Source organism: Salminus brasiliensis, chromosome 10 (assembly GCF_030463535.1).
Source record: "Salminus brasiliensis chromosome 10, fSalBra1.hap2, whole genome shotgun sequence".
NCBI classification, from domain to species: Eukaryota; Metazoa; Chordata; class Actinopteri; order Characiformes; family Bryconidae; genus Salminus; species Salminus brasiliensis.
In genome coordinates, this window is record NC_132887.1 from 2,208,820 (window position 1) to 2,222,987 (window position 14,168).

At 43.1% G+C, this 14,168-nt stretch overlaps 1 protein-coding gene across 1 annotated transcript in view; it reads right to left on the bottom strand.

Annotated features, from left to right (window-relative positions):
- The window catches only part of daam1a (dishevelled associated activator of morphogenesis 1a), a 62,737-nt gene extending 49,197 nt beyond the window's left edge, over nucleotides 1-13,540 (bottom strand). Inside the window, exon 1 of the mRNA XM_072688972.1 lies at nucleotides 13,475-13,540. The gene's annotated coding sequence lies outside the window, so the exon portion shown is untranslated. The remainder of the gene's footprint in view (nucleotides 1-13,474) is intronic.
- Between the last annotated feature and the right edge of the window lie 628 nt (nucleotides 13,541-14,168).

Consider the following 14,168-nt stretch of genomic DNA (forward strand, 5'->3'; position numbering starts at 1 on the left):
TTCTACTTTCACTAACTGGCCACTTTATTAGAAACACCTAGCTTCTACTTTTACTCACTGGCCACTTTATTAGAAACATGTAGCCCGTGGCCAGCATGTAAAAGTAGAAGGTAGGGGTTTCTAATAAAGTGGCCAGTGAGTGGACGTAGAAGCTAGGTGTTTCTAATAAAGTGGCCAGTTAGTGGAAGTTGAATGTAGGTGTTTCTAATAAAGTGGCCAGTGAGTGAAAGTAGAAGCTAGGTGTTTCTAATAAAGTGGCCAGCATGTAAAAGTAGAAGGTAGGGGTTTCTAATAAAGTGGCCAGTGAGTGGAAGCACAAGGCAGGTGTTTCTATTAAAGTGGCCAGTGAGTTTTCCTCTGTATGATCCTCTCTGCGACGCGGGTGTAGGTTCGGGTTTAGGAGATCTAAGTAGTTTACTGCCTGTGCTTCTCACAGACACACACTTACAGAGTGGTCTGCACCGAGCATTCAAACTTTATATCCCTTAATTTTCCCAGAATTCCGGGCAGCATGTGGAAGCAGTGATGAGAGCCTTAGTGTCCAAGAGCGGATCAGATTACTGGTCCTGCGTTTCAGAGAGAAATGCAAAATCCAGTCAGTATGTGTTCCTCCTCATGGCCCTGCCTCATCACTAACTCACACAGATCACAGAGGTGAAGGCAGGGTCAGATTAGGGGTCAGTGTACTATTAAAAGAGCTGAAACTGTACTATAGTGAAAGTATGGTACTGTATCCCAATCTAACTCAATTAAAGAGCTGAAACTGTACTATAGTGAAAGTATGATACTGTATCCCAATCTAACTCAATTAAAGAGCTGAAACTGTACTATAGTGAAAGTATGGTACCGTATCCCAATCTAACTCAATTAAAGAGCTGAAACTGTACTATAGTGAAAGTATGGTACTGTATCCCAATCTAACTCAATTAAAGAGCTGAAACTGTACTATAGTGAAAGTATGGTACTGTACCCCAATCTAACTCAATTAAAGAGCTGAAACTGTACTATAGTGAAAGTATGGTACTGTACCCCAATCTAACTCAATTAAAAGAGCTGAAACTGTACTATAGTGAAAGTATGGTACCGTATCCCAATCTAACTCAATTAAAGAGCTGAAACTGTCCTATAGTGAAAGTATGGTACCGTATCCCAATCTAACTCAATTAAAGAGCTGAAACTGTACTATAGTGAAAGTATGGTACTGTATCCCAATCTAACTCAATTAAAGAGCTGAAACTGTACTATAGTGAAAGTATGGTACTGTATCTCAATCTAACTCAATTAAAGAGCTGAAACTGTACTATAGTGAAAGTATGGTACTGTATCCCAATCTAACTCAATTAAAGAGCTGAAACTGTACTATAGTGAAAGTATGGTACTGTATCTCAATCTAACTCAATTAAAGAGCTGAAACTGTACTATAGTGAAAGTATGGTACTGTACCCCAATCTAACTCAATTAAAAGAGCTGAAACTGTAGTATAGTGAAAGTATGGTACCGTATCCCAATCTAACTCAATTAAAGAGCTGAAACTGTACTATAGTGAAAGTATGGTACCGTATCCCAATCTAACTCAATTAAAGAGCTGAAACTGTACTATAGTGAAAGTATGGTACCGTATCCCAATCTAACTCAATTAAAAGAGCTGAAACTGTACTATAGTGAAAGTATGGTACCGTATCTCAATCTAACTCAATTAAAGAGCTGAAACTGTACTATAGTGAAAGTATAATACTGTATCTCAATCTAACTCAATTAAAAGAGCTGAAACTGTACTATAGTGAAAGTATGGTACTGTACCCCAATCTAACTAAATGAAAGAGCTGAAACTGTACTATAGTGAAAGTATGGTACTGTACCCCAATCTAACTAAATGAAAGAGCTGAAACTGTACTATAGTGAAAGTATGGTACTGTATCCCAATCTAACTCAATTAAAGAGCTGAAACTGTACTATAGTGAAAGTATGGTACTGTATCCCAATCTAACTCAATTAAAAGAGCTGAAACTGTACTATAGTGAAAGTATGGTACTGTATCCCAATCTAACTCAATTAAAGAGCTGAAACTGTACTATAGTGAAAGTATGGTACTGTATCCCAATCTAACTCAATTAAAGAGCTGAAACTGTACTATAGTGAAAGTATGGTACTGTATCCCAATCTAACTCAATTAAAGAGCTGAAACTGTACTATAGTGAAAGTATGGTTCTGTACCCCAATCTAACTCAATTAAAGAGCTGAAACTGTACTATAGTGAAAGTATGGTACTGTATCCCAATCTAACTCAATTAAAGAGCTGAAACTGTACTATAGTGAAAGTATGGTACTGTATCCCAATCTAACTCAATTAAAGAGCTGAAACTGTACTATAGTGAAAGTATGGTACTGTATCCCAATCTAACTCAATTAAAGAGCTGAAACTGTACTATAGTGAAAGTATGGGTACTGTATCCCAATCTAACTCAATTAAAAGTGTATTTTATAGTTTTTTATGTCTTTACTATTATTCTAATTTATGGACAACAGCAACAAAAATAAGTTGGTCTAAACTTCTAATTGACACTGTGTGTGTGTGTGTGTGTGTGTGTGTGTGTGTGTGTGTGTGTGTGTGTGTGTGAAGGGGAACACTACTCATAATCCCATGGCCTTGCGTATGGGTGATGAACGTCTAGACTGTAGGTGTTAATAACACAACTCCAGCACGTGCCTTTCCTGAACTTTACCCAGATTATCCCACAGCGCTCGGTTTGTGTTCTCAGATTATAACAAAGTGCAGAAATAATAACCTGCAACTCTTAGTGGAACTGGAATCTGCTTAAGAGGCCTAACAATCCACATTTTTCTTGGATTTAATAGTTTTTCCCACTGAAATCCATTCTGTCCATTCTGAAGTTAATGGTATAACCTTAATCCCCTGCAATAAACAGTCCGTTTGTTTTCGTTACTGTGCCTTTAAAACTAAAGTATGTAAATGAGATCTGTTCTAAAATATTATATAATAAAGTATTGTGCCTTTTTAAAAAAAACAGTTTCAGCTGAAATACAGAACAAATTGCTAGGCTAAATAGATGGGACTAAACTGCCTGATTGGGCGGAGCTAAACTTGCCTAAGGATAGGGCTTAACTGTTCTAGGATGATCGGCCAGTGCTAAACTGTTATAAACTGAATGGGTGGGGCCAACAATTTTTGGGGGGGTGCTATAGACTAAATGGGTGCAGCTAAACCGTTGTAGATTAATGGGTGGAGCTAAACCACACTAGCTAGACTATCCCAGGCCAACTGGGCAAAGCTTGACTGTTCTTGGCTTATTTGTGGGGCTAAACTATTCTAGGCTGATTGGGCGGGGCTCAACTGCTGTATGCTAAATGGGTGGAGCTAAACTCTACTACACTGATTGGGCATAGCAAAGCTAGACTCTTCTGGGCTTATCGGTGGGGCTAAACTGTTCTAGGACCATTGGACGGAGATACAACTTTGAAGATGAATGGGTGGAGCTAAATTGTACTACACTGATTGGGCATAGCTAACCTATTCCAGGCCAATCAAATAAGTGGAGCTAGACTCTTCTGGGCTTATCGGTGGGGCTAAACCGTTCTAGGATGATTGGGCGGAGCTAACCTGTTGTAGGCTAAATGGGTAGAGCTAAACTGTACTACACTGATTGGGCATAGCTATTCCAGACTGAATGAGGGAAGCTAGACAGTTGTGCGTTAACTAGGCAGAGCTAGACTCTCCTAAGTTTATAGGTGGGGCTAACCTGTTCTAGGATGTTTGGGCGGAGCTAAACCGCTGCAGGCTAAATGGGTAAACGGGTTAATCGGTAAAGTGTTCTAGGCTGACAGGGTGGAGCTGAACTGTTGTAGGCTGACTGGATGGGACCAATGGATGGGCACTTCAGTTTGGAACAGGCTTTGGAAAAGTTTTGACATGTTCTAGACACATGTTCTTGACACTGCTCTAGATCACACATCACAACTCTACACCACCCACTATAAAGCCTGTAGAGGGCGCTATAGACATCCTGTTTCTTTAAAATAGCAACAAGCAGAACGTCTCTGTGGGATCTGAAACTCAATTCTATTAACAGGAAATAATAAACTACAAAAAAGTCATGGAAATGAAGAATAAATAAATATGATTGATTATGATATGAATAAATATGCAATATAACATTAAAATGTTATATTGCATTTGGAATAATGGCCATTTTTTATATTGGCCATTAATGGCCATATTCTCCATTAAATACCAAATAATCCGGACAGTTCTTGTGTCAGTGTTGTACCTCTGAACAGTCTGAGCAGTGTTTGGGTAAACAGCTGTAAGAAGTACTGCAGCGTTTCTCGTTCTAGGCGTGTCGGAACAGGACACACTGATCCGTCTGAGGTGTGACGCTCATAACTCATCTCATAACTCATCTCATAACTCATCTCATAACTCGCAGCACTGCAGAGGAATCAGGCACTTCCACAGAACTTCCACACCAGCTGAACACATTACACAGCTGATCTCTGTTCAGACTGGTTGCTGAACACACCAGCCATCAGCCAAAACATTAAAACCTCGTGCCTAATATTGTGAAAGTCCCCGTCTCGTTCACCAAAAACCCTCAAGACCCCACAAGTCCTCTGAAGGTGTTCCAGACACCACAGGACGCCCTCAGAGGTCTTGTAGAGTCTATGCTTTGACAGGTTGACTTTAGCCCAGATCCTTGAAGTCCTGTAGGTTGTGAGGTGGGCGGGACCTCCGTGACCATCAATGAAAGCCTTGGGTGGCCATGACCCGGTCATTGGTTCACCATTGGTTCACTCCTTCCTTGGAGCACTTTTGGTAGGTGCTGACCACTGCATACCGGAAGGAACACCCCACATGACCTGATGCCTGATGTTCTGGAGATGTTCTGACCCAGTCATTGGTCAAAATTCTCCTGCTTCATCAACTTCAACACCTTCAAGAACTGTGAGACTGTGTGTTCCCTCACTGCCTGATATATGTAGATCCACCCCACTCGACAGAAGCCCCCGGAATCAGATCACCATCAATGTTCTTGATGTTTTTTTTATATGGTGGTTTTAATGTTTTGGCAGATTGGTGGATTTTGTCTCATTCAAAGCTTTGAGCTCTCTGCACCCACTGGAAAAAAACAGCAGCCTACGCCCGAGGCGGCGGATTGCTTAAGCTGGTGTGAGACACGACACAGGTATTCAGAATACACACCCGGGTTATTACAGGCCTCATTAAACCCAGCACGAGTGTGAAGGAGAAATCCCCCCCCAAACACGTAGAAAAGGGACGAAACCAGCGGCTCCAGCTAGAGAACGTCTATAAACCGCCCCAGGACATCAGACATCCTACAGGCTACTGTTAGACAACACACACACACACACACACACACACACACCACAGCTGCCTGCATCCCTAACGAGTGTTCAGCCCGAAAGCCAATTAAGAAGCTTCAGGCATGGTTGCATTTTCAGCCTCTGTGGTCTCGTAATGGACTTGCTTTTCCACTCGAGCGAAACCGCCGCTTTCGCTCACCAAACACAGCGCTCAGCACTCTCACTCTGTAGGACCACGACAGTCCACCCGCCACTGCTGAAGACCCAGAGCCTTCAGAGAGGTGCTGCAATGGTGCTGTACTGGTTTAATGTAATTACACAGTTAATTACATAGTTAATTACGTAGTTAATTACAGACTGATATAGGTACTGCAGGTACTGTCTACTGGATCCTGTGAATGCCAAAATGCCAAAACATGCAGAGGTTAGTAACTAACATGGTTGTGATTTGGGTTCATCTGGTATCCAGGGTTTCTGTGGTATCCAGGGTTTCTGTGGCACCCAGGGTGTTTCTCTGGTATACAGCGTGTTTCCACATCATCCAGGGTTTCTGTGGCGTCCAGTGTGTTTCTGTGGTATCCAGGGTTTATGTGGCACCCAGGGTGTTTCTCTGGTATACAGCGTGTTTCCACATCATCCAGGGTTTCTGTGGCGTCCAGTGTGTTTCTGTGGTATCCAGGGTTTATGTGGTATCTATATTGCTTCTCTGGTATATAGTGTGCTTCTCTGGTATATAGTGTGCTTCTCTGGTATATAGTGTGCTTCTCTGGTATATAGTGTGCTTCTGTGGCACCCAGGGTGTTTCTCTGGTATACAGTGTGTTTCCACATCATCCAGGGCTTCTGTGGCGTCCAGTGTGTTTCTGTGGTATCTATATTGCTTCTCTGGTATATAGTGTGCTTCTGTGGTATCCAGAATACTTATGTGGTATCCAGGGTTTCTATGGTATCCAGGGGTTCTATGGTATCTATATTGCTTCTCTGGTATGTAGTGTGCTTCTGTGGTATCCAGGGTTTCTGTGGTATCCAGGGTTTCCATGGCACCCAGGGTGTTTCTCTGGTATATAGTGTGCTTCTGTGGTATCCAGGGTTTATGTGGTATCTTTATTGCTTCTCTGGTATATAGTATGCCTCTCTGGTATCCAGAATACCTATGTGGTATCCAGGGTTTCTATGGTATCCAGGGGTTCTATGGTATCTATATTGCTTCTCTGGTATATAGTGTGCTTCTGTGGTATCCAGGGTTTCCATGGCACCCAGGGTGTTTCTCTGGTATACAGCGTGTTTCCACATCATCCAGGGCTTTTGTGGTATTTAGTGTGTTTCTGTGATATCCAGGGTTTATGTGGTATCTATATTGCTTCTCTGGTATCCACGTCTGTGGTATCCAGGGTAGTTCTGTTGCATCCAGGGCTTCCATGCTACCCAGAGTGTTATTAAGGTATTGTTTCTGTGGTCCCCTATTGTGTTTCTCTGGTATACAGCGTGTTTCCACATCATCCTGGGCTTCTGTGGTGTCCAGTGTGTTTCTGTGGTATATTGATGCTCTGCAAGTGCTCTGTATCTCTTTATCTCTTAGAATTAAACAAGCTTTTTGTGTTACTGCACCTTTAAGAGTTATACATGTGAAATGACTCCGTCCTGATCGGCTCCATACATTTTGCCGTGTACAGGAGCAGTCCAGGCTCACATTCCCGGAGTAAACGTCATGACTTTTAGTTTCCAGTGTCGCCTTTTAAGGGTCAAACGAATGTCTGGTTATTTTCTTATCAGCTGAACCGTGGGTCCGTTCAAGGCTATGCTGACCTCACGGCTGTGGGCAGAACTGACCTTGAGTCGGAGTCAAACAATGGCTCCTGGAAGCCCCCGCCTCAACATCTGCTAAAGCCATCACTGAACTCCACAGGAGTGTTCTCCACTAGGCACACTGTTCTAGACTGTTCTCCTCCCTTTACTGTTATACAGGTGCTGTTCTAGAGTAATGTGAACCTCCAGAAAGGTCTACCTTCCAGAACATTGATCTAGAACGTTCTTCTCTATTCACACCGCCCCAGAGAGTTCTCTCACTGGCCACTTTATTAGAAACGCCTGCCTTATGCTTCCACTCGCTGGCCACTTTATTAGAAACACCTTTCTTGTGCTTCCACTCGCTGGCCACTTTATTAGAAACACCTTTCTTGTGCTTCCACTCACTGGCCACTTTATTAGAAACACCTTTCTTGTGCTTCCACTCGCTGGCCACTTTATTAGAAACACCTTTCTTGTGCTTCCACTCGCTGGCCACTTTATTGGAAACACCTGCCTTACGCGTTCACTCGCTGGCCACTTTATTGGAAACGCCTACCTTAACCCTCCCGCCTCAACATCTGCTAAAACCATCACTGAACTCCACAGGAGTGTTCTCCACTAGTCACACTGTTCTAGACTGTTCTCCTCCCTTTACTGTTATAAAGGTGCTGTTCTAGAGTAATGTGAACCTCCAGAAAGGTCTACCTTCCAGAACATTGATCTAGAACGTTCTTCTCTATTCACACCGCCCCAGAGAGTTCTCCTTTGTTCTCCATGTTCCAGAATACAACTATGTTCTGGTTCTGGTCAGGCCATTAGCACTGTTGTAGAACATTAGTTAGTACCGTGTTCTCGAGTGTTCTTCCTATTCGTAGTCTTCTGTTCCACTCACTTTCTTTTAGAACATTCTCTCCATTCACACCATTTCAGTTTATATCTTCTCCCTCATTCAGAACGTTCTACAATGTTCTCCCCAGACTATTCACAGTGATCTAGGATCTTCTGCTTCATTCACACTGTTCTAGAGTGTCCCATCCATTCACACCAGAACAGGACACAAGCACCTGCCATCATTCGGTTCCACCTGAACTGCAAACAGACCAGTCTGTTCAGCTGTATTTTTACAGTCAACATGGAAAAAGGCCGAAGTTCAACAAATCTGGTAAATGCCAAGAATTCCCAGGAAACACGTCCACTTTATTAGAAACACCTATCTTTACTGAAAAAGCCTACCTTGTTCTCCCACTCACTGGCCATTTTATTAGAAACCCCTACCTTGTGCTTCCACTCCCTGGCCACTTTATTAGAAACCCCTACCTTGTGCGTCCACTCCCTGGCCACTTTATTAGAAATGCCCACCTTGTGCTTACACTGGCTGGCCACTTTATTGGAAACACCTACCTTGTACTTCCACTCACTGGCCACTTTATTAGAAAAACGTCTACCTTGTGCTTCCACTCCTTGGCCACTTTATTAGAAACGTCTACCTTGTGCTTCCACTCGCTGGCCACTTTATTGGAAACGCCTACCTTGTGCTTCCACTTACTTCGGTGCTTGAGGGATCTTCCAGCTTTGGACTGAAAGCTTTCGAACCGCATTCAGGGTTAGTAGATAATCACTGGAATACCTACACCTCACAGTTCTGATGGGAAACTTAACAGGAGACGTCTGAGCCTGAGAGCCTGAGAGCAGTAAGATCAGACGGAAATAGATCCAGACACTTCAGAAGAATGTTGATGACAGACGGTGTTCGAGAACTTTCTCTGAGCAGGAATGTCACTCAGCCTCTCCTGTGCAGACAGCGCGTTGCAAAGGGAAAATGATGATCAGACTGCAGGGGACAGCTCAGGACTGGGTTGGACCGGTCTTTACTACACGCTTAGATTCAAACTACATTATATGGACAAAAGTATTGGGACACCTACACACTGGAGCTACTGGAGCTTTTACGACATCCCATTGTAAACCCATAGTCATAGTCCACCTTTGCCGAGCCCGGGTATCGAACCCACAACTCTGTCATCAATAGCCCAGAGCTCTAACCGCTGAACACCACTGCCCCTGCACAAACATGCGCCCAACGTGGGGCTCCAACCCACAACCCTGAGATTAAGAGATTAATGCTGGGTTGAGGTTGGGTTGAGGTCAGGGCCCTGTTGGGGCAGTGAAGTTTCTCCACACCAGACTCACCCCACCATGCCTTTATGGAGCTTGCTTTGTACGCTGGGGCACAGTCAGACAGACAGCCAGCCAGCCAGTCAGTCAGACAGCCAGTCAGTCATGCTGGAGCAGAAATGGATCTTCCCCAAACTGTCTCCGCAAAGTTGGAAGTCTACAGTTGTCCAACATGTCCTGGTCTGCTGAAGCACTAACACTTCCCTTCACTGGAACTAAGGGGCCTACAGGCCAACCCCTGAAAAACAACCCTGCAGCATTATCCCTCCTCCTTTAAACTTTACAGCTAGATCATTGCGCTCAGGCGGGTACCGTTCTCCTGGCGCTCACCAAACCCAGACTCGTCCATCAGAACCGTGATCCCTTACTCCACAGAACATGGCGCCACTGCTCCAGAGTCCAGGGGTGATGTGCTTTACACCACTCCATCCGACGCTTGGCATTGTGCTTGGTGTTGTAAGGCTTACCGGCAGCTGTTCGGCCATGTAAACCCATGACCTGGGCCATGGTCCGAGCACTGGATTTTCAATGACTTCTTTGAACTGTCCTCTGGAGATGAGGGTAGTCACTTTGCCAAGTTCTAGAATGAGACCCAAACCTGTTAGCAATGTAACTGCATTAGTCAGAGAGGATTGTGGGTAAAAATCTGGTTGGGTATCGGCCCTGTGAAAGCAGTCCCACTATCGGCTCCTGGCACAGCCGAGGCATTCCCACACACTGAGGTGTTTTTAATGTCAGTGTGAGATCACTGTTCTAATTAAACACTTCCCCACACACACACACACACACACACACACACACACACACACACACACACACACACACACACACACACACACACACACACACACACACCAAAACTAAAGTCCCGAACAAACACTGGAACCTTTCTTTAACTCGGACAGGGGAATGCTGTGTGATGTAAGAGACCCATATTAGGAGCTGCTGGTTTCCAGCTCTAATCAGAATTGCAGATCCTTAAAGGGCCAACACACACACACACACACACACACACACACACACACACACACACACACACACACACACACACTCTCTAGAACGTTTCGGTTCTATCTATGGGTACTCAATGGAACTAAGAGCATTAACAAAAATCAAGTACAGAAAGCTGAAACTGTTGTTATGCAGAATCTGAAGCACAAACGACTACATGTATTTATACTTACTGGCCACTTTATTGGAAACGCCCAAATGTACTTCTACTCACTGGCCACATTAATGGAAACACCTACCTTGTGCCTCCACTCTCTGGCCACTTTATTAGAAACACCTACCTTGTGCTTCCACTCTCTGGCCACTTTATTGGAAACGCCCAAATGTACTTTTACTCTCTGGCCACTTTATTAGAAACACCTACCTTGTGCTTCCACTCTCTGGCCACTTTATTGGAAACGCCCAAATGTACTTCTACTCACTGGCCACATTAATGGAAACACCTTTCTTGTACTTCTATTCACTGGACACTTTATTAGAACCCCCTACCTTGTGTTTCCACTTACTGGCCACTTTATTGGAAACGGCTTGTTTTCTTTAATCTAATTCTTTGCTCCTGAGCAGTTTCTGCAGTAGCTGGCGTCTGATAACTGATTCATTTCCTCTTTCCACCGAGAATCAGAGTTTTAACATCATTTGGGAAAGGATTTGTGTGTGTGAGTAAGAGAGAGAGAGAGAGAGAGAGCGAGAGCTTTACAGGAGGAGCAAAAAACCTTCCTAACTTTCAATGGAAGTCAATGTAAAAATCACTTGTTTATTTCCACAGTTTATCTTTCACAGTTTCAGAATGACAGGAAAGGGGAAAACGGGCACCCTGCATTAGGGCTGGGCGATATGGTAAAAATACTATATCACGATATTTAAAGACTTTTTTCACGATACACAATATTTATCACGATAAATGTAATCACAGACTAAACACATCAGTATCAGATTCTTATAAACTACAGTTCAGATCCTCTCCTGTACTGAATCCAGTGATTTCTACTCAACATCTGCTGCTCTTCATCTAATGAACCCTTCAGTCTAATCACACTGTTAGTAATGAAACCTGCAGCTGATCAGAGTTTATTAAGCACTAACAGTCTCCTCCATATGATTAGAGAAGCTTACTGTGTATCACGATAACCTAATTTATCACGATACAATAAAATATCGTCACATTGTTCAGCTCTAAAAAGCAGTGATAATTACTGACATCCGCAGCATCACCAAGACTCCCAACTGTTCTCCAGAAAGTTCAGCGGTAGAACAGTTCGGCAGACTGGAGGACCTGAACGCTAAACACTTTCACAGGTAAAATAACAAAAATAATAATAATAATAATCAGTCTGGAAAATTATAACAAATAAATAAATAAATAAATAAATAAACAGAACTGATGAAAAATAAGAAATATTTTCGGCTTAAACAGAAATTGCTCAGAAGTGCTAATAATTGCGCATAGCTCCGCCCACAGCGCTACAATATTTATATGATTTAAGACTTTCTGCAGTTTATCTGCTTGTGAACACTGATAACTTACACTTCTGTAGAACTACTGTGGTATAACATCTATAAATACAAATATAAATAAAATAAAAATGAAAATTACATTGCTCAATATTATCAGGTATTTTAATTATTTATTTGATTAAAATCAGCATTAGACACTTTTTGTTTTTTTCCTCTCTTCAGTTGGGCCCTAATCCAGAGCTGTGATTGGTCAGGACGCTCACAGCACACAGCAGACAACTGTGATTGGTCTCATTTACATATTCTGAGCTATCAGGACTGTGAAGTCTCACTATCCCAGATTACACTAACCAGCACTGTGCTGGGCAGCTCTAGCAGAGCGTGGCGATCGATCAGCTGCTGGCAGGAAAACACAGACGCAAACAGGCCAACAGTAATAAAGCACCTGTTACACCCGCTGACTCAGCACACATGGAGCGGACGTTAACCCCAATACTGCCCAGGTCAGCTCACGGTGGTGGTCAGCAGCTTAAACAATAATAATAATAATAATAATAATATTACTGTTGTTTTGGTCAGCAATACTGAACTGTGCATTAAAGTGGCCAGTGATGAAGCACAAGGGTGGTGTTTCCAATAAAGTGGCCAGTGAGTGGAAGCACAAGGTAGGTGTTTCCAATAAAGTGGTCAGTGAGTGGAAGCACAAGGTAGGTGTTTCCAATAAAGTGGCCAGTGAGTGGAAGCACAAGGTAGGTGTTTCCAATAAAGTGGCCAGTGAGTGGAAGCACAAAGTAGGTGTTTCCAATAAAGTGGCCAGTGAGTGGAAGCACAAGGTAGGGGTTTCCAATAAAGTGGCCAGTGAGTGGAAGCACAAAGTAGGTGTTTCCAATAAAGTGGCCAGTGAGTGGAAGCACAAGGTAGGGGTTTCTAATAAAGTGGCCAGTGAGTGGAAGCAAGTGTTAAGTCTAATAAATAATACTGGACTTTCTGTGGTTTTTAAAATATGCTGATGACGGGATCCTCAAACATCAGCTAGCAATGTATGTATCATGGGTAAGAAACTGAAGACTTTCTAAGAGCTCACAGTTACTAATATTCATATTATTATTATTATTATTATTTTATATTTATTTATTTTTTGCTGTTGTTTTGGCTAAGGCCTGCTGTTTGTTTGCTGTCAACCTGATATAAAGAATTATGTACTGTGATGAATTAAGTGCCGTTTTCATCAGTTTCTGAACTTTTGTGCTCAGAACCACTCGGTCATTAATGGGTTAAACAGCAGCTTATTTCAGTGACCTTTTGCCCCTCTTACCACAGCAGGGGTACAGGCCTATTTGCCCCCACCTGTGCCTTAATTACAAACACTTCCCAGCTTCATATCTGACCGCAGAGCCTGACCACATCCACCTGGTGGAGCAAACCAGCCTAAATCCCACCCAGAGCTCAGACTAACAGCCGGGACTAACTTACCCCCCAACTCACCTCCAAACTTCTGCTCAGTTTAGTTTAGACCTGATCATCAGATACAGCAACAACACACACCTCAGTCACTGTCCCACCCCCCAACTGCTCTCACACACACACACACTCTCACACACACACTTTACTGAGACCAGATCTACCAGCTTTGTTACAGTTTAAACATTAAATTGCTTGTTAGATGTGTGTGTGTGTGTGTGTGTGTGTGTGTGCCAGGGTCTTACCTTGCTGAGTTTGACAACAGACCCCCATGGTGTGTGAGCTCTCTGAGCGCGCTGCTCTCTGTCCCCTTTAAAACAATGAGATTCGGTGGAGGCAGGTGACGTCACCCCCTTTCTAACGACGCTCCTCACTGCGCATGTCTGTAAACGCGCCGAGCGCCGGGTCCACTGGGAAATGTAGTTATTCAGGAAAAGCGTGTGAACAGGGCCTGACTTTAACATTTTAATATTTTAACATTTTAAAGTTCTAAAAATCAAAACTGAGGTGGAAATATGACCAAACACTTTATAAATACTTAAACTATGTGTTTGATCATTAATTTAGTAAATAAATACATCACTAAAGGGAAGGTTTCGATTAAATTAACAATGCAGAGTTGGTGTTTCTAATAAAGTGGCCAGCGAGTGGAAGCACAAGGTAGGTGTTTCCAATAAAGTGGCCAGTGAGTAGAAGCACAAGGTAGGGGTTTCCAATAAAGTGGCCAGTGAGTGGAAGCACAAGGTAGGTGTTTCCAATAAAGTGGCCAGTGAGTGGAAGCACAAGGTAGGGGTTTCCAATAAAGTGGCCAGCGAGTGGAAGCACTAGGTAGGTGTTTCTAATAAAGTGGCCAGTGTTTCCAATAAAGTGGCTACTGAGTGGAAGCACAACATAGGTTTTTGTAATAAAGTGGCCAGTGATTGAAGGCACAGTGTAGGT